The 22,164-nt window shown below is 35.1% G+C and overlaps 1 long non-coding RNA gene across 4 annotated transcripts in view; it reads left to right on the top strand.

Annotated features, from left to right (window-relative positions):
• The window catches only part of LOC123459248, a 29,473-nt gene extending 8,055 nt beyond the window's left edge, over positions 1-21,418 (top strand). The window contains exons 2-3 of one of the 4 annotated variants that reach the window (XR_006636145.1): positions 8,679-8,845; positions 21,369-21,418. This is a non-coding gene — a long non-coding RNA (uncharacterized LOC123459248). Of the gene's footprint in view, positions 1-3,860; positions 4,040-8,678; positions 8,846-10,829; positions 10,851-11,730; positions 11,780-21,368 lie in introns of those variants that run through there. The other 3 variants (XR_006636143.1, XR_006636142.1, XR_006636144.1) reach the window with 3 other exon arrangements.
• The last annotated feature ends 746 nt before the right edge of the window (positions 21,419-22,164 follow it).

Below are 22,164 nucleotides of genomic sequence, written 5' to 3'. Positions count from 1 at the left end.
TTAAATCAATTTTCATAATCTCATAGGGTTCATTTGTAGTAAAAACAAAATCACCAATACAAATCACAAGATATTTGAACTGAGTGAATTTTAATCACTATATACAGTATAGCAAATATATTTCATGGAATTATTTCTAAGGTAACTGTGTCCAAGTAATTCAGCCTCCAAAATGAATGCTTCATTATATCACCTTATTAGACGAAAAGTATTTTCCCCAGTTTAGTGAATAGAAAGGTGTAGTGACAGAAGATTCTATAACAGTTGTGACCAAATGTCCTTGTACTGTAGCTTATGCATGGACTAGACTACAAATACAAAGATGACACAAATGTTTAAATGTCTTGTTCCCACTAATGGAAATGATGAAACTCCCAGAAAGCCAAATGATTAAGAGAGAGGTGGAGGTGGATGGAAGACAGATTCTAATCTAAAATGCACAGTGTGTACTGCTGCACATCTCAAAACGCTGTTACAGGGTTAGCAAAATGGAAACTGAGAAGTGTGCAGGGTTCTTTGCAAAATCCAGTTGAAATTAAAGTGGCAAAAATTAGGCATATGATATGTGGTACATCTTTTCAAGGTGAAAAATTGGAGAAGATATTTCCACATAAAAAAGCCATCATTGCAGGGTAAAGTATTAAAATGGCTAATTAAAAGCATATAAAATTATAATTCACATGGTTACGTCTTTGAGAATTTAGGTTTAGCCTATGGTTCTTTTGAAAATATCTATCTCAGGTGAAAAAAAATGCAGGAATATTTTTGGTATTGAAATCAAGATTCATTTTTACATTCTCATTTCTTGCCATATTTGCATTATAATTCCATGATAAAAATGTGTTTACATAGAATGCATGTGTAATAAAATCATAATATATCTACCAGATTTGTAGTAATGCACATTGTTTACAAGTGGAATACAATGTGGAATAATCCCATATTACAAATATTTTCATTACCTATTACCAAAGTAAAGCTATAGTTATATTAAATTTATGGTGATTAGTAAATTGCATTACTTTGTTCCCCCCACCAACACCACCACCAAAGTCAAGCCTTTTGTATCAGCACTGGTTTACCAATAGATATAAGACAGAGACAGTTTTTTAAAAATAATTCCTGTGTTCATAAGACTTCCTACAATTATAATCCAATTAAATCTGTTACAGGGTTACTAACAAAAATCCATGAGCAGATCAAGGAGTTTTATTGTTGTCATGACCTCTGAAGACAGAGGTTGAATGTATTAATTTTGCCAATGACAACAGTCTGATATTTAAAGCCTTTCTTTGTACAAATAGTTTTAACTGGAGCCTTATTCATTCAGTTATGTTCTTGCTGCTTTTCTTAGTTTCTTATTATAAGATAAACATCGGCATAAGATGGCAGTCACTAGTTTTCCACTAAAAAGATGACATTTCTTACCAATTGGAACTTATTCCTGGTTATTGTTGAAAATTCCTTATAATCGAGATGTGCATTCAAATTATGCCTAATGAGCCAATACTAGTGGAAAAGGAAACCCTAGAGTGAGAGCTGTCACTTAGGAATACCACATGACCTTGATCCGTCATGGCCAGGAGGTTCACAGGGAAGAGGAAGGGAATGCTGTCTCACCTAGGACTTTCAGAAGTGCCATGGTCAAAGCTTTGCACGTTATCATTTCAACGTTTTCATCAATGGGAGTTTCAGTTAGAATCTTATAATCTAAAATTTTAGAAAATGCAGAAGATGCATAGACGAAGTTTGATCTATCAAGCTATAAGAGAGTTTGTATCTCTGTTATTACCATATGGTTTGAATTTGATCCTAAGCATAAAGAAAAGGATGCCCTCATTGATGGGACATTGACTATGCATTAGACTCACTTACCTTTCGAATATCATTCAACTGTCATCTTATTCAATCATCAAGCCTTTTATAAGCATTAAGAAACTAACATTTAAAGATTAAATAATTTGGACTACTATAGCTCGAAGGGATAATGCTGAGATGTGGGAATTAGATTTCTCTAAGTTCTCAAAGTTTAGCTATTTTCCTGATACCATGACCATCTCTGTTATCACAATATATTTTTAATTTTTTTTTTAAATATGTTACTTATTTATTTAGAGAGAGTGAGAAAGAGAGAAGAGGTAGATAGAAGGAATGTACATGCCAGGGCCTCCAGCCACTGCAAATGAACTCTAGACACATTGCCACCGTGTACATCTGGCTTTAAGGGGGTACTGGGGAATCAAAACTGGGTCGTTAGGCTTCACAGACAAGCACCTTAAATGCTAAGCCATCTCTCCAGCCCTCACAGTGTTTTTATATAGGTACAACCCAAATATCTGAAACTATGATGTCAGACAGCAAAATTTCAGCAAATATGGTTATAGAGTTATTTGATTTTTCAAAAAAGTTGTTTATTTATTTAAGAGTGACAGACAGAGACAGAAAGAAGGAGAGAGGGAGAGAGAGAGAGAGAGAGAGAGAGAGAGAATGGGTGCATCAGGGCCTCCAGCCATTGCAAAAGAACTCCAGATGTGTGTGCCCCCTTGTGCATCTGGCTAATGTGGGTCCTGGGGAATCCAGCCTTGAACTGGGGACCTTAGGCTTCACAGGCAAGTGCTTAAACACTAAGCCATCTCTCCAGCATGGGTTATTTGATTTTAATTTGCAATTTATGAATCAGCTTCCATTCTATAGAACTAAGTTTTCCACTGGACAGTGGATTGTGTAAAAAGAGGCCCCCAAACAGTAATATATCAGGTGATTGATCAATATCAGAAAAGAGTATCTGTTAATTTATTTGAAGGAGAGAAAGTATCAGTACACCAGTACCTTTTGCTACTGCAAACTCCAGATACATGTCCACTTTGTGCATGTCATTTTATGTGGGTGCTAGGGAATTGAACCTGAGCTGCCAGGTTTTTCACGAAAGCATCATTAGCCTCTTAGTCATCCCCCTAGCCCAGAAAAGGATATTTTTCAACGAGGTAATAAAGACCTTTTTCTTTTTCTGCTCAGACTAGAATGTCTTGTTTTCAGGAGAGAGTGATGAGTTTTGGGTTCTAACAGTTCCATTAAGCATACGTGACTTCACTTAGTTGGGTATAATATTTGGAGGCCTAATAAAGAAGCTTAGCTTTGTACCTCCCACAGTGTTACCAAGAGACAGAATAGCATCCACTAGAGTTTGCTGCTGGCTTTAGTGTCCAAACTGAATAAAACAGTAGAAAGAAGTTAAGTTGTCTCAGAAAATAGAAATTTGACAGGAAAAAGACCACCAGACATATTTGTCATAAAAAAAAAAAAGAGTCTGGCCTTAGTGGCAACTCCAGCTGCTATGTCTACATATTTAAGCTTTTTTTTTTCCTTAAAACATTTATTTCACAGAGAAACTGCAGGGGGAGAGACAGAGAAAGGGGGGAGAGAATGGGCATGGCAGGGCCTCCAGCCACTGCAAATGAACTCCAGACGTGTGTGCTCCCTTGTGCATCTGGCTAACATGGGTCCTGAGGAATCAAACCAGGGTCCTTTGGCTTTGCAGACAAATGCCTGAACTTCTAAGCCATCCCTCCAGCCCTATTTAAGCTTCTTTTTTAAATATTTATTTATTTATTATTTATGGAGAAGCAGATACAGTGAATGGGTACAGCAGGGCCTCTAGCCACTACAAGTCCAGAAGCATGTGCTACCTTGAACATATGGCTTATGTGGGTACTGGGGAATTGAATCTGAATATTTTGGCTTCACAAACAAGTGCCATAACCAAATCATCTCTCTGGCTCTGTATTTAGGCTTTTTTTTTTTTCCTCACAGACTCATCAGATCTGTTAGTAAAGCACTAAAATATGATCTTGTGTTTCTAGGGCTCTACTTTACAGCAGATCAGCATAAAGAAAGAAGAATGCTTGCATTCCCAGCATGGTACAGAACAGACTCCCACCAAAGAAAACTGACAAATTATGTGTTTGTATTTTCACAAAGAAGATAAATATTGTCAAAGAAACTTTGTAATATGAAACAATAAAGGCTTTATTCCAGACTATTTCAAAAGGCTTGGTACTAAACTCAACTATGCTAACTAAAATATGTGGAAGTTTTAAATTACTAGAAACATCCACTGGAAAATAACCAGGGGATACCCTGAGAAATGTGGTTTAAAGTGATTAGGCCAGCTGTGTTTACTAAATGGTGATTACCACATGTAGGTTCCTACCTTCCCACAAGTGTTGGGAGATAAGAGTTCTATCATTCTTGGTGATTATTTTTTTAAAAGGACAGCTGTCAAGTCCTAGAGTGAAACCTAGGTTGAACAAAGGAGTATAGGATTTATATCTTAAATAAGTATCAGACAAAAATAGATTTTTAAGCTTTGTAAAATTACCTGCTCATAAGCAAAAGGAACCGTTAGGGCTATTTCAGGAGCAAAGATGTAGGCTGTCAGTAAAACTGAGGGTAGCATCAGGTCTCATTGGATGATGAGGGCTTTTATGTCAATATTTTGCTGTTACATATGGTTCTGTGATCCTTTTGCAATGAACTTAATGGCACAAGTGTAAGTTTTATATCTCTAGTCAATAGTATTAATGAGCATATATATTGGGCTTTCCAAGAAATATCTACATAATAATCTAATAAAATGTTCAACTATTGTCACTAAGTGGAAAGCAGGCTTATAAGGTATAAGCATGGCCTCAATTACTGCAAAGTAGGAAACACAAAGTAATCCAACAGGTTTTTGGATACAGCCTCTTCTTAAGATATTATTCATACAGTATTTTTCACATTGTACTATGCTTCTGTAACTCTCATAAACTGAGGTGACTTACATTGTTATATTACTTAAAGAATTATTTAAGGCCAGAAAAAATATTTTTGCCTCCATATGTTGTGTCAACTATCAAGATAATTTTAAAAAGTTGCATATGCTGTCATAAAGTAACTTTATTCCTTCCTCAATTGAATTCAAAAGTGGATATCTTCAGTGATCTGCTTAACATTGAACTACAAAAAGAGTTTTAGTTTCTTCAAAGGATAAAATTTTTAAAATTGTTGAGAAGTTTGAATAGTGGCCAAGAAATGGCAATGGAATGAATCCAATTGTGATTATAATGATATATATTGTGACATTAGCTTAGTGTATATAACTCTTAATGATCAAGGACTAATGCTAAGATGTCACAGCAGGTTGTTATTTGTCCACTCACATTTAAAAATTCTCATTCAACCTGGAAACTTTTCCTAATGTCTAGGCCTCAGAAAAATCCATTAAAACAGCTTAACCTAAAAATTCATGCTTATATTTCAAAAATCATGTTGGTCCTTTGGACATCTGTTACATGAAGTGTTTTATCTGTTTGAGATATGATTTTTCATTTAGCTACTGAAAATTGGGATGACTAAAGCTTTGGATATTTAGAAAATACTTTTAAATATGCAACAGTATAGTAACGATAACAGTTTATTGCAACCATTTAATTAAGAATAACAGCTTTTTCAAACTCTAGAATCCAATCCAAACATAAATGCATGGGATTTGATAACTAGAGAATTGTCTTTGAAAGGAAGGATGACATGATAGCTAATGCATGCACATGGAAACTAATTAGATTTTTTAGCTAATGAATCCCCATTTAAATAAATGTGATTCAATAAATAATGGATCCCCATGGAAATGAATAGAATTGGATGACTAACACACCCCACTGAAATGAATGTGATTCGATAGTTATCACATCCTCATAAATGTGTTAGATTGAATCCCATTCATTTTAATTGCAATAAATTAAAATAGCTTTTGTTCGTGGCCTTTTGGCTAAGATCAAATGCTTTGTCCTCTATTTGAGGACTATATTCTACTGAAGCCGGCAGCTTAGTCTTAGTGATTGAATAGGTCCCTTCTTTCTCTTACTGCATGATCTACATACTTGAATCACTATTAATACCCAAGCATTTCAATGGGACAGTTTTTGTCAACTAGAGTCTATTAATTTCAGTGGAAAAGTTTAAGCTATTACAAATAGAATTATCCACATATTTCATTTAAATGCCACCCATCTCAAGAAGCCTCAAATACATATTTGTATATCCAAAATGAGTTTTAATGTATATCTTTGCTATCACCCATAAAAATCAAAGACCTATCCTTTTAATAAAAAGTAAACATTTTAATCATAAATATGTTACTGGCATGGACTCTTGAAAGCATATTATGAAAATTAAAATCTTGAAAAATAGGAAGTGATGATCTGAATAATAGCAGTTAGCTATATATGATGTCTCATTTATTATGACAGTATATGGCAGACTAAAGCAGGAAGATCATAAGTTCAAAATTCGTACCAATAACTGTGGGCTAACTCCACAATGCACGACCCATATACATCAACAAGGAGTGGCCATTGGGGAGGAGGTAGGTCATGGATGAGCCTAATAATGGCACCAAACTGCCATTTATTTTTTATTTTTTTATTTGCTGAATAGAAAACTATTAAAAAACTATTTAAAAAATTAAAAAACAAACTCTCCTGGGATATATAGTGATCTTCTGTGTTAATGAAACCAGTAATAGTAAATAATAATAAAATATAAATTCCAAATTAAACTTTTGGTATGTCTATCACACTTGCCTAATTAATTACATTTATTAATTTTCATGTCTTCTTATTTAAATGTATTTTGGGGATCAATGAATCCTATTTATCTGTGTGTTCCAAGATTATACACCATGAGATACTGGGAAGCCTTGATTAAAATTGTCTTAATTCACTGCTTTCAAGTATTTCAACTATATGGAATTAAAATGACAGAAAGACCATATAGCCGAGTGAAGAAAATATACTACTTAAATCGTGGTCTGATCTGAAGATTGAAGTAATCATATTTGACTTGGCTGATTTGCACATGAAAATAATTAAGAAATATTGATGGTTTTATTGCATAACTATTGTAAGAATCTTAAGTGTGGATATATAATTCTGCTTAAAAAATATGACTAATAGATTAGTTTCTTTAACCTGTAGTAAATATAAACCTTCCTATCTCTAATTTCTGCCCTCTTTAAAATCAATTTGCTGATATAATTCCAATTTATTTCAAATAAATACAACTTTAATAATAGTCTTGCTGTTCTTAACACAAACACTGATTAAAATATAAATTATGATATAGGGAATATTTCATATAAGAAAAGTTTTTCATTAGACATATATTTTGCTATGATAATTGGGAATTCACACAGGAATTCCATAGTTTACACTATAAACAAAATTTCAAAACTATGAAAATAACTTAGAGATTATGTGTCCTTAAACTCTTTACCACTATTTGCATTCAAGTTAATAATTTTGCATTTTATTCCAAAGGAAGTGATTTTATATTATATTTCTTATATTATATCTTATATTATACATTGTGATTTACATTCCTAAGGTGAAAAAATACGTGCTTCCTAATTTCAAACACATAAAATTTTCACTCAAACTAATCTGAATGGCAGGAGAGATTGTTAACAGTTAAGGCATTTGACTGAAAATGCCAAAATCCCAGGTTTGATTCCCCAGTACCCACACAAAGCCAGATGACCCAAGTGGCACATGCATCTGGAGTTACTTGGCAGTACCTTGAGGCCTGGCATGCCCCCTCTCTCTTTCCCTCTCTCTTTCTCAAATTAATACATAAATAGAAATATAAAAAGAATAATATTGAAGTATTTGCACTTTTCCACAAGCCACAGAGGATGGAGATATATATATATATATATATATACACATGCAGTGCGTATTTAGAATAAAACAGTATTCAGTGGACATGAAGAGTCCTTCGCTTTCTATCTTTGTACAGCTATGGCTGAGGCAGAGCCATGCTTGTATATTAGGTCCAGTGAATTACATGAAGAATATTTAGACCAATGATTACATATGGTGCTGTTATTTTTGGAAATGATGGATATTGGAACTGTGAAATGTAAATGGGAGCACATAGTCGGTACTTTGGTTTTGATAACATCATTTAGCTTAAAGTGGAAAATTGTTATTTCACACTAGAAGGGATTTCTGATTTTAATTTGGCCTTCCCCAAAAAGGTGAGAAGCTTCATTAAAGATATCCCTCTGTTCATTAATTAATTGATAAGCAGTTGTAATAAAGTGCTTTGAGGATTGGTTGTCATTAGGAATTTCTCTAGAGGCAACATTTCAGGAAGAACAAACTATCAACTAAGGAATATTCTAAGCCAATGTTTAATATGCACAAAGAGTGAGGCAGAGGAAGTTTATATATTCTCTGAAGCTGAGGGAAATACATTTTAAAACTCAAGATAATTCAAGATTTAAAGCCTCATTCCCCAGGATTTTATAAATGTTTTAAAAGTGCACAAGAGATATTGGCAACTATTCTAACAGGAGTAGTTATATTAAATACTTACAATTTTATATATAATTTCAATAATATTAATGATCTAAACATGTAAAATTAAAAATTTGCATGATTATTTTCTTATCTTTGTGATTATTCCCACTTTTGTCTCTTATAGTCCAATATTTTCAGTAGATTTTATAATAATATACCTTGTATAAGCCATTAAAACACCAGTGATCTAGTTCTGCCTTCCTTCCTGACCACTACCCTCTGACAAGGTTTTTTGGTTATTAGAATGCTAACAGTGGTGCATTTTATTTTTCTCAGAGGCTACTCCCATGCTTTAGAAATATCTGTATTTACCAGAGAACACTTGGAAATGATGGTGTATTCAGATGTCACACAAATGAATGCACATGTTCTATGGCTGGATTCTAGAAAGGCAGAGTCAAGAGCATAGCTGGCTCTCTTCCCAACAACCTTCATCAGTACAGGTATGTATCAGGTAAAAACTCCTGAAGTGTTTTAGGGGGTTTACATTAAGTTGGGAGATAGTCAGTGGTAAACTTGTATTAAATCTCAATAAGAAAACAAGGGTCTGATGCGTTGGAGCTTGGAGGAGATGCCATACATAAATTTTACATCTAGTAGACCATATCACTGATTGACTTCAGATAAGGCTAAACAAAACGGGAGAGTTTCTTCTCTTTAAGCTCTAGACCACAGTTCCAGTTAGTTAATTAATTAATTAATTAATTGTGGTTTTTTGAGATAGGGTCTTTCTCTAGCCCAGGCTAACTTTGAATTCACCATGTAGTCTCAGGGTGACTTTGAACTCATGGTGATCCTCCTACCTCTGCCACACAAGTGCTGGTATTAAAGGTATTAGACACCATGCCCAGCTCCATTTAAAGTTTAAATGGCACAGACTTCCCTTCTCCAGCCCTGTGTATGAAAAGAAAACTTGTGTTCTGGACCATCGCCACTGGTAGGACTGGGACTTCCTCTACCAAGTGCCCATTTGTGAGGATAGTTTCAGCTTGAACATGGACTTTTCCAGCTGGCAGGGCAGGGGTTGTGTTCAGGATAAAACGACTAGCCAAGAAGACTGTAAAACACTCCAATATAGCTGCCTATACAGAGAAAAATGTCCAAACAATTATTGCTTCTACAAGGGGCAAAACCACAAACTCTCTGAACAATGATGGTGGCATTCAAGCCACAAATGTATGAACACACATACACACACACATGAAAGGTATGATAAACTAGCAATAGGACTAGCCAGAAATGATTAAGGACCTTTATCTAATACATGCTTATATTGATATATGAGAAAATGTAATGAATTAAAAGTATAATCTGAGCCAGGCATGGTAACACAGGCCTTTGATCCCAGCACTTGGGAGGCAGAGGTAAGAGGATCACCATGAGTTCAAGGTTACCTGAGACTACATAGTGAATTCCAGGTCAGCCTGGGCCAGAGTGAGACCCTGCCTCAAAACAACAACAACAATATATATTATTTATTATATATATATATATATATATATATATATATATATATATATAATCTGAGAAAAAATGAACTATGTATTTCAAAAGAAATTGTTCTCATAAATTAGGTTAACCAATCCACTAAATAAATAAATGATCAAATAAACAATGTTATGAATATTTTGGTTAAATATCAATATTTAAGAGCTGCTACAGTGTATTATCTAGGGGCTGGAGATACAGCTCAGTTGGTAGAGTGGCTGCTTCTCATACAGAAGACCCTACCCTAGGTTTTATCTCCATGGCTCTATAAATCTGATATGGTGATACAAATCTTTAATCCCAGCACGTGAGGAAGTGAGGGTATGAGAATCTAGAGTGTGTAGTCATCCTCTACTGCATAGTAATTCTGTGTCCAGGCTGAAATACAAATAAATAAGTAAATAAACAAATCTCCTCTGTAAATAAATAAAATCCATTATATACATTTTCCCTATAATTTCTAGTTTATTATAAAAAAAAGAAATGATATGTGAGGACAAAGAATGCACAGATAAAAACAAAATAAGAAAACCCAAGAAACTCAATAAGTTGTAAGTAGAATTTGTGTCGGGGGCTGGGGTGTCAGTCTGCCTGTGGGAATGCATGTGTGTTCATTTGTCTATAGTCACATGCATGTTCAACCATGTGTGCACATGTGTGGAAACCAGACATTGACACCAGGTGTCTTCTTCAATGGCTTTCCACATTACATGTAGTTTGCAGAATATTCCCTGTGTGAGGAAAAGAATGTGTATTCTGCAGCTGTTGGATGAAATGTTCTGTAAAGGCCTGTTAGGCCATTTGGTCTTTCACTGCGATTGCAGGTACACCCCCTGCCACCTTATCCAGGTTTTTATGCTGGCACTGACTATCTAATCTCAGGCCACCATACATGTGCTGCTAGCATTTTTTCACTGAGCCACCTCCCCTGACCAACAGAGATCTGCCTCCAAAGCTGCCCCACAATAAATATAGAAGGAATTTTTTGGACTGTAAGACAGAGATACTAAACTTCAATTCAGATCTCCTGAAAAAGAGAAAAGATTCACAGATATAATTATGAAAGTAAGTACGTAATTGTAAGAGTCAGTGTAATTACATAAGTCCTGTGATTATGTCTTTTCTGTTTCAGTAACAAAATGGAGGGCATGCCAAGGCCAGATCATCATAAATTTGATGTCTGATCTATACAGAGACCCTCTATCAATCTTCCTATTTTGCAATATAAAATAGGAAGTAATTGAATATTAAGTTTACACAATTCAGTCACTGGGAGTGCAATATACATCAATGTAATACTGCTAACAATAAAAGTAGAAATCAAAGATGGTTTAGTGTCTAGACAGAATGCACAGTGGTTAAAGGCACTTGTTTGAAAAGCCTGGTGGCCTGGATTCAATTTCCCAGTAACCATGTAAAGAAGAGCTTGCATGCTGAGTTAATTTGCCATGACAAGAGGCCCTGGTATGCCCATTCTCTCCTCTCTCTCTCTTTCTCTCCCTCTCTGTGTCTCTGCTTGCAAATAGATAAAAACATTTAAAATAAAAGAAAATAAGGCATAAGATGGCTTGGAAGTGGTAGCCTTATTGTAAGGAAATGAAGATAAAATGTATCTAGAATATACAGGAAAATTTTAAATGTAATTTTAAAAGTTGGATTTAATACCCATGGTACATATAAAATAATTTATTTTCAGTTTCTTCAAAGGGCAGCATTTTATGAAGTAATAGATCTGAAAGTAATTGTTTAGTTTATACTGTCTAAAAACATAATAGTTACAATGATAACAATAAAAGAGTTAAGAGGCTAGACTTGTTTTGATATAAAATTTATATTTCAGGGCTGGAGAGATGGCTTAGCAGTTAAACGCTTGCCTGTGAAGCCTAAGGACCCCGGTTTGAGGCTCGATTCTCCAGGTCCCACGTTAGCCAGATGCACAAGGGGGTTCACGCATCTGGAGTTCGTTTGCAGTGGCTGGAGGCCCTGGCATGCACATTCTCTCTCTCTCTCTATCTGCCTCTTTCTCTCTGTCACTCCCAAATAAATAAATAAATAAATAAATAAATAAATAAATAAATAAAAATTTATATTTCACAGAAATTAGCAGTCTGTAATAGTTTAGATAAATTAAAATATGTATAAGAAATATAAAATAGATAATATTTTAGATACCTAATAAAATTTTAATTTAACTTAAGTTTCTTTAATCAAGAAGTGATACTTTTCAATACAATATATTCTGGTGGGAAATTTGAATTCTGTTTCTTGTTTTAAGAATATTGGTTTGAAGTATAGGTTTTTAAGACAGGAGAGATGGCTCAGTGGATAAAGTTCTTATCACACAAACACAAAGACAACTCACATACTTCCAAGGTGGGAAAGAGGCATGCCTATAATTCTAGCACATGGTGACACGGGATTGCTGAGACAAATTGACTAGCTAGAGTAGACAATTGGAAATGCATGTGAGACCCTGTCTCAGTAAATAAACTGGAAAATAATTGAAAAAGTCACATGATATTACTTCTTGCGTACACATGCATGCATGCCCACAAAAAGTTATGCCCATATACATGAACATACATGGATATGTTTTTAATTTTCTACATAGTTGTGATTTCTATTTAGACATGATTTTCTATATATAACATATTAAGTAATTAACATATGTTCTTTTTTAAATCTTAAGTAATCAAATCAAAACTATTAGAACTCGTAATCAAGTTTATCATGGTTGAAGTATACAAACCAATATTACAAAATCAATTCTATGGCTGTTAGCTAACAGTAAAGTTTAAAAATTAGCTGGGCATGGTGGCTTACATCTATAGCCCCAGCACTCAGGAAGTTGAAGTAGGAGGATCACCATGAATTTGAGGCTAGGCTATAGTGAGACCCAGCCTCAAAGCAACAAAACAAATTATCAATTAAAACAAATAATTTAGGGATGGGGAAATGGCTTAGTGGTTGAAGGTGCTTGCTTGCAAAGTCTGCACAACCATGTTTAATTTTCCAGTACCTACATCAGCCTGGACACACAAAATAGGGCATTTGTCTGGAGTTTCTTTGTAGAGCTTGTTTGTAGAGTCAGGAAGCACTGGCATGCATCTACTTTCTTACTTTTCCTCTCTCTATACAAAATAAAGAAAATAAATTTTAGTTTTTAAATCATTCAATTCAGCTTAGTGATACAATTATAAAAATATGTTTATGTGCAAATTTATAGAACATAAATCAAATACCCAAATTAACAGAGAGTTGTCCAATATCTACAAGGTGCGAATTATGTTGCACACAATGTCTTCTTCACAGAACATTTGGATTCACTGATGAAAATTAGTAGGTTATATCTCTTCATTAAGATGTAAAGTCATATTACCCCACCATTTGTATAGTTCTATAAATTACACAGGAACAATGTTTTGTTTTCTTAATTTTTAGTTTTTGTATTTCTCACTTATCTGCATGCAGAAAAAGAGAGAGAGGGAAAGAAAAAGAGAAAGAGAGGGAGAGAGATGGGCAAACCATAGCTTCCTGCCATGGCAATAGGGCTTCAGATGCATGAGCCACTCTGGGCATCTGGCTTTATGTGGGTTCTGGTGGGAAATCAACCCAGGCAATCAGGCCTTGAAAGAAATCACCCTTAACCACCTAAGCCATCTCTCTAACCTAGGAAATGTATCTTAAACCCTCTGAAAATCTGATTTGATGTGAGAGACAGGTAACTCACAAGTCTGACTTTCATACTGAGTGCAGGGTTTGCATAAGCAGAACCAGTGTTATTTTGTGCAATGTACTTATGTGTTGGAAGCAAATTTCCCTATTTTTCTGTAGAGAGTTCAGTGGCACTTGACTACCCTAACTTCTTTCCTATATATCCCCAAACTCACATGTCCAGTACTGTCTTAATAGTCAAAAACATGTTTCCAGAACTCAACTGGTAAAATGCTTGCCTCATAAGTATTTGTCCTGGGAGAGGACAAATGTCCTTGAGGAGACATGAATGCATGTCCTCAACCCAGATAGGGCACAGACCACAGACCAAATCACAATTTTACCAAAACAAGCTTTGGTGAACTAATGAGTTTATTGGGGTTACTAACAGAGCAGGTTGAGGGGTTTCTTTCAGGAGTGTGGGTGACTCAAAGGCAGCTACATTTCTGAAGAGCCCATCCCAGCATGGTTGACGACTGGTAGAAGCTGTGTCTCTGGAGCACACTGTCAACCTGCAAACAGATCAATCAGAGTCTTGAGTACACTACAGTACTTGGGGTCTAACTGGAAAGTCCCAGCCCCAAACAGTTGTTGTTATTGTTGTTGTTTCCATTTGTTTAGCTGTAGGAAGGGGTTTTGCAACATTTTCTCATACTTGTTTACTTCCTGTCTTCTGAACTTCTTTCCTCCCCTGGGAAGTAAAGTTTCCATTTCTAATGGGCATTGCTGAAAGTCTTCTTTTATAAACAGGTGTTTATAAATGCTGTAACTTTGGGGAGTGGTCCTCAGTCTTCAGAGGAAATAGCTATACAACCGCATGAAGAATTAAGATTGAGCTTGGTGTCATGGGCTCATATTTCCAGTATTGGGGAAACATAGACAAGTGGATCCCAGCCAGTCTTTCTATCCTTCATGGTGAGATCCAGAGACTTTTTCTTATAAAAGTTGGATGACAACTGAGGAAGGACAGCCAAGATTGTCCTCTGGACTCAGCATCTATGTTCATACATTTGCACACACACACACACACACACACAGAGAGAGAGAGAGAGAGAGAGAGAGAGAGAGAGAGAGAGAGAGACAGAGACAGAGAGAGAGACAGAGAGAGAGAGAGAGAAAGTTTTCAGAATTTGAAAATCATCTTTGGTGGAATAAAATGGTACCATTATGACTATGACTAATTTAGATTATAATGAAAGAAACCTCAGAATTCAGGTTAGTCCATTCTTTTAATGCTCTGGAAAGCCTCTTCCTAACTTTCTAATCTATACCTTTAATATGTCTATTGCTACAAAGTAAAACACTAACTTGCCATTTAGGGTCTTTTGTCTTTTATGCAATTATCTCTGTCTCTTTTTAGTTATTATGGAAATTATTAGTCTATACACTTTTAAATGATGTATCACATTATGCTTGTTATTGAGTTATGCTAGATTTTCACTATTTAGCTTGTATATTTGTTACTAGAAAACATATCTTACATATTTTGAATTCTGTGGGTAGTTGACAAAGTTAAATGGTCCTATGAAATGTTTTAATTTTAATGAGCTATAAAAATACATATTCACAGGTAAATTACACTTGTGTAGAAACAAACCAGAACTTTAGTGAAGGTACTCTAAACAAACCCATAAATCAGATGCAAAAATTACCTAAGTTTTATTAATATTTTATAATTACACTTGTGTAGAGTACAGAGCACATATGTATTCACTGAATTTAGCAAAAACAAATACGTTCTGCCTCCTAAAATTTGCTAGCAAATCCAAACCTATACTTTTTCAAAGTATACTTTTAAGCATAATAGGTCATCATCTTATGATATTCTGAGATTAAGAAAGTGTCCTATGTGTCACAAAACTTAAGGGACATTTGAGCTTTTTTATACATTCTTCTACTTGAAAGTAAGTTAGTAATTCTGAGATTATAGTATTCATAGAGCCTTTTAAAATTATAAAAATGTTCAAAGGTTAAAAAATGGTATTAAATGGCTCAAGGAGTTCATAAATTAATCACTATAGATTTTTTAAACAAAGGCACTTTAAAATAAAGCAGAATGCTCTGGAATTATATTGATCTATTCAGTTAAAAGTGCCAATATATATCCTCATTTCACTTTTAGAAATAAAATCAAGAAAATGTTACTCCTACTTATTGTAATTTTTGATCCTAAATTAGAGTATTTAAGTATATCTTAATTGATTTTTTTTTTTTTACTGAGCTAGAGAGTCACTAAAAATAGGTTTGAAAGGAAATGTGTCTTCCCTAATGTAGCGAAGATAGTAGATGATTTAGAGAAAATAGCTCGTGCTGAAATGTGTAAAAATACCAGTGGGCAGATGAGTAATGATGGTTTCATGAATGACTCTTGAGATATAAAACTATTGTTAACAAAAAGATGGAGTCCAACCTCTTTTCTATTTGTGAATTATAAAGAATTCAATTAGAGCTGTCTTTAGTTAGTTGCATTGTACAGGCGAAACGTTTCTGCAACAACATGTGATAATGGAAGGAAAAATTCTCTGAGTTTGAAGTGTTCTGAATGAACCAGAGTGTGGAAGAAACAAAGCAGGTGGACAGAAGGACCATGTGACATGGAACCTCATAAGGGGAGACAGAAGCAATTTTTCTGATGTTTTGTTTTGAGTTAATTTTACTGAGGGAGCACAACATGTCAAAATATGAAGGGAAAAATAAAAATAAAAATGTAACTATAAATAGAAGTTGTGCCAAAAGTGAGAGAAATAGAATAGCTGTCTTGGCTCACTTTTTGGTCCTAAAAACACGTGAGTGTGAATAGTGTGGGGCTTAGAATGACACCTTTAACCAAAATGTGGTATGTGTTCTGTAAAGGATGGATTAGGTATTGACAACATTGCACTTCCAAGGGCAATGACTAGCCAGCATAAGAGAGCTAGGAAATGCACAGTGTTTTTTATACTGAAAAATATGCTTCGTTGTTCTCTGTCCAGGGAAATAGGCATTGATCTACCAAGATCAGAATATGACAATGTGGAGAGAGCCACTTGACATGTATCCTGTCTATACTCTCCTTTATAAAGATAGGATTGATTCATTTGGGAGTATGGGATCACTATTTGTACAGAAGCTGCACTCCCTGTATTTCCCTGACCAGAACAAGCCTTCTTTGAGTCCAAGGATACCCTATTTGGCTCAATAACACACAGATTTTTATTTTTTTCTACTCCAACACAATTAACTAAATTCTGAATTTTTTCTTTCATGTGGAAAGTTGCCAATCACCTTACTGCTACTTACTGTTTACAGTGCCTTGTAACTATGCAATGCATTGGGTTCAGACACCCAGGTCTTCCCAAACTCATAAATAAATTCTGGATGATTCCTTGAATGCCACATAACAATATCTTCCCACTGAAGTTATTGCTATATGGAAAGATTACAAAAAAGAAATAATGAATTAAAGAAAGTAATGGAAAAGCTGGAGCAACTTCAGATCCAATGGTTATTGAAGAAATATAGAAGATATGATATACTTAATGAACATAGATATAGTAAAACACACAATATGCTAAGAATATGATTTGACTTCATCTTTTTTCAAGCAAAGTTGTTTCCTTTAAATAATTTTATGAACTAACTGACAAAACTTATGATGTTGTATAAAGCTTTAATCCTACTGATACTATCTTTAACGACCTTTATATCAGAAGTACTACTCATTAGGAACTCATTTAGAAGGAATGTAAACACCATTTCAGTACAAAGCATTTCTTGGGCTGGAGAGATGGCTCAGTAATTCAGGCCTACAATGCCTAATAACCCTTGTTCAATTTCTCCATTACCCACATAAAGCCAGATGGACAAAGTGGCACTTGTGTCTGGAGTTTGTTTTCAGTGGCTGGAGGACCTGGTGACCCATTCTTTCCTCTCTCTTTCTTCTCTCTCTCTGCTTGAAAATAAATTAAAATTAAAAAAGAAATCATGTTTTTCTCTCACTCTTTTTCATAGTTTCATGTGTTCTGATGTTATAAAATCATTGCATTTACCACCCATGAAAATGGAGTTAATGAAAAATTGATATTCTTGTAAGAGAATAAAAAATTAAAAATGTATTCTGAATATGTTACTTGATCTAACCAAAAGCAAGGTAAGTGCCAGTAAGATACATGGTCTGCAGCATACATCATAAGGTCAGGTACAGACCTTGTTTAAGCGATTATGTCACTATCCATCATGTAAAATGTGTCCACCTGCATGTCCTCTGTGCACAGTCTTATGTGTATTTACATGCACATTATTTGATAATATAAATCTATACTTTTCTGTCTTTCCCCCTGGAGCTCTGGCCATCATTTCCTTTTGCAGTTCAGATTAAAATACTATCAAAACCAGGCATGATTGCCCATCATTTTTTATTATGGTACCATTTACCTTCATTTGAACAGTCATTGCCCACAAATCTTCAGATGTTTTGGTAGCTGCCTACTTTGTGATGTATAACAATGTACAGAATTCTCAGTAGAATGCATATAATTCAGAGCTATGGAACTGAATGATGATTACTACTAAGAAAGGTTTACTTAGAAGAAATTAAAGAAAAATAAAATCAGTATATAACATTTGTAAGTTGCTAATATTAAACCTTATTGAACTCTTGACCAAACTTAATTCTGTTTTCTTGACAAATACACCAAAGGAAATGTGATTTTCTTCTGCTTATCAGTACTATAGCACACAGATGTCAGTCTTTGGAACTCTCATCTATCAGACTGAATGACTGAATTTACATTGGCTATTTGATGGCATAAAATAAAGTTGTTTTAATAAAACATACACAGCAGATCAATGTTTTCTGTTTTGAAAATTAACATCACAGTTTTCCCCAGGCATTTATGTGGGAACAAAAGATTATTATTCTATGACAGTGTTTTACTCCATTGACATTTGCAGAATATTTCTTCTTTTGTGTCTGTCTATGAATTTGTAGACAAACAAGATGTGTCATAGCTAGGGTAGAGGCGCATGTAGCCTTCTGAAAAATGTGAATTTTAATTAGCATTAACTATTTGTAGAGTTTTTTTTAACTATTTCTTTTTCAGAATTAAAGGAGGATTGAACAAGTTTGTTAAATCTTTTAGAAAGCAAAGTTACTCTTATTGATTAAATGACTGAATTGATTCTTTAAAAAGTACCATAACAGCCTGAAAAAGAAAATGCAGCTTCAAAAGGTGCTGATCCTTTTGCCACGGAACATCTCTGGCATGAAAATAATCAATACATCTATCTTGTTCCCCACTACATGAAGGAATTTATGACTATTTAGTACATTGTTTTTAAATGTTTCTTTTTTTCTTTCAACAATACCAAAATGATAAAGACCACAGGAGAAATATACCGAATTGGTGCATGTTAAAATCAAACAAGTCACCCTATTATAAGAAATGAAATGTTTTGAAGAACTCCAATAAGCTTTTAGGTAAATATTATAGTCACCTTGATGATTAGAAATCTGATCTTATTTTGTGAGTAATGACATAATACTGACTTTAAACAAAATTTGATGCCTTCTACAAGCCCTTGGAATTTTTTTTTCCTTTTACATTTTAATGAAGCATATGCTTAAAGTAGCTTAGTAGATAGAATAAAGTGATGAAATAAGTAGAATATAATCTCTGGGCATAATATACTAGCAGAAAAAATTGTATAATTTATCCTAAATAAAATATAGCATGGATTAATTTAACAACATTTTAGCAACATGCACTGCATAAAAAGCTAGGGGTACAGAGAGTGTTGGCTACCATTAAAAATGATGACAAAAATAAAGATATTGCTGGACAAAGTTTGAAACTTGATCCACACATCTTGCCATGCACTATGCTCAAGTCCAAACGGATAAAACATCTCAGTATAAGACCAGAATCTCAGCTACTACTGGAAGAAAATATAGGTAGAACTTTCCATGATATAGGAATGGAAAAAGACTTCCTGAACAAAACCCCAGTAGGTCACGATCCAAAACATTCACTCAACCAATGGGATCACATGAAGCTGAAGAATTTCTTTATAGACAGGCATACAAAAAGCAAAGCCAATAGATTACCCACAAAATGGGAGAAAATACTTGCTGATTATCCAATTTACAGAGGCCTAATCTCTAGAATCTACAAAGAACTCAAGAACCTAAACAATAAAAAGTCAAACAACTCACTCACAAAACGGGACAAAGAGTTGGACAAGCAGTTCACAGAGAAAGAAATAGAAATGGCAAACACACACTTAAGAAAATGTTCACCATCCCTAATCATCAGGGAAATGCAAATTAAAACAACTATGAGATTTCACCTTACCCTGTAAGGATAGCAAACATTGAAAAAATCAAATGAAAATAAATGCTAGTAAGGATGTAGAGAATTAGGAACCCTCAATCAATGTTGGTGGGAATGTAAGATGGTTCAACAACTTTGGAAAGCAATATAGAGACTCCTGAAAAAGCTGACTATAGAGTTGCGAACATACCCAGTACTTCCCTTACTGGGCATGTACCCTAAACCTGTAAACCACAGTCCAGAGAGATTTGCTCAACCATGTTTATAGTGGCTCAATTTGTAATAGCTAAGAGCTAGAATCAACACAGATGTCCATAACTAGAAGAATGGATAACTAAGATGTGGTATATCTACACAGCGGAATTCTACACAGCAGTAAGAAAAAAATGACACAATGAAATTTGAGGAAAAATGGTTGAACCTGGAACAGATCATTCTCAGTGAACTTACCCAATCACAGAAAGAAAATTTCCACATAGTCTCACTCATCTACAGCACCTAACCTGAATCTACCCAAGATGCCAACATACCCAGCAAACATCTCAAGGACTACACGTTAGGGTGGGTAGGGAGGAAGGGGAGGGCAAGAGAGGGGGTAGGAGACACAAATCAAGACCCAAATGGCAATGGTACCATAAAATTCTACATCTTAAAAGTCAGACCAAGTGGTTGAACTTTCACCAGGCCTTTGAGGGAACACCTGAGCCATAAGACACTGAAGAGGGTATGATGAAGACTGACCTTAATCTTCTACAGCCCCTCTCTCTCTCTCTCTCTCTGTCTCCCTCTTCTCTCTAACTCTTTTATATCAGTTATCCTTTTCTTGCTTTTCTTAGTGGACACTGATCTGTAACTCCCAGTACCAGCATGTGGCTATCATCCACAATGAGCTTTTGATCAGAGAGACCTACAAGGTTTCCTAAAAGAAAGGCCGATTTCTGTCAGAGTACTTGATGACCCACCAAAGGTTAGTGGTAAGACCCTACTGCTGAAGACACCATATGTGGTTGACACATAAAATGGAATGGCATGGTTGGAAGCTGGAAGAGAGTCAGTCCCCAGACAGTCATCACATCTAGTGCCAGAAGGTACTACATGGATGACTAGGGAAAATGACCAATATCTGTCCAAGCAATTCATAGTCTAATATACTTAGCAGCAAATAACCTGCTGTGATGCTCACATAAGTGCAATAGTGGTGTACAGCCATGGTGGGAAACCAACTCCTTTTGATTTGGTTAACTGATCCCCTCAGTGGAATGGGACCCATAGTTAGGAAACAAGTCAGAACCATATCCAAACATGGGCCCACTATCCACTGTCAAGCTACTACCAATCGTGGGCTACAAAAGGGCCTACACCTATTAAATTCCCTATAAAAAAAAATGAGGGTTATCCCATTTGTCTTGTTCTAACTTTACTCTCCATTGGAGAATCTGATTCTCTTTTTCAGATAGATGCAGATGCTAAGGAAAGAACCACCCCATCATACCTCAAAAGGGCACCAGCTGAAACTAAGAACAATTGGCAAAACAAGCAAGGGTGCTGTTTTCTTGGTGAACTGGGTACCATCACAAGGGTGAAGGAGATCAACACAGAAAACAGTCAACTCCTACCAAATCAGATATCCAGAGTCCTAGAGGCCTCCAGTACCTCATTACTGAAGCAGACCAAAAATGAATCCAACATGGTTCAGGGAAATTTTACTGAAGAGGGGGCAGAAATAATGTCAGAGTCACATATTGGGTCACAATACACAGAGATATTCTCCTACCCATAACTGTGGGCTAGCTCCATAATGCATGACCATATACCTCAACAAGGAGGGGCAAGAGGAGAGGGTAGAACATGGATGAGCCTAGCAATGGTACCAACTTCACTGTATTCACTGAGTACAAAACTAATTAAGAAAAAATGAATCATAAAAAAGATATTTATACCATTTGTAATATAAAATCAAATTTCCTTACTCTCTTTCTTTCTTTTTGTGGGGTCTCACTCTAGCCCAGGCTAACTTGGATTTAACTACCTAGTATAAGGGTGCACTTAAACTCACAGTGATCCTCCTACATCATCTTCCAAGTGCTGGGATTAAAGTTATGTGCCATCATGCCTGGCTTAAAATCAAATTTCATAAGAAAATTTTAACTTATCTTACTCCAAATGAGAGAGCAAAATTGTGTTTGGCTTGTCTTTTCCTTCCAATAATCCTCATTTTGTGTGTGTGTTTGTGTGTGTGTGTGTGTGTG

Source organism: Jaculus jaculus, chromosome 3, assembly GCF_020740685.1.
Source record: "Jaculus jaculus isolate mJacJac1 chromosome 3, mJacJac1.mat.Y.cur, whole genome shotgun sequence".
Lineage (NCBI taxonomy): Eukaryota > Metazoa > Chordata > Mammalia > Rodentia > Dipodidae > Jaculus > Jaculus jaculus.
Note: the sequence above shows the minus strand (reverse complement) of the source record. Positions and strands in the feature narration are given on the sequence as shown.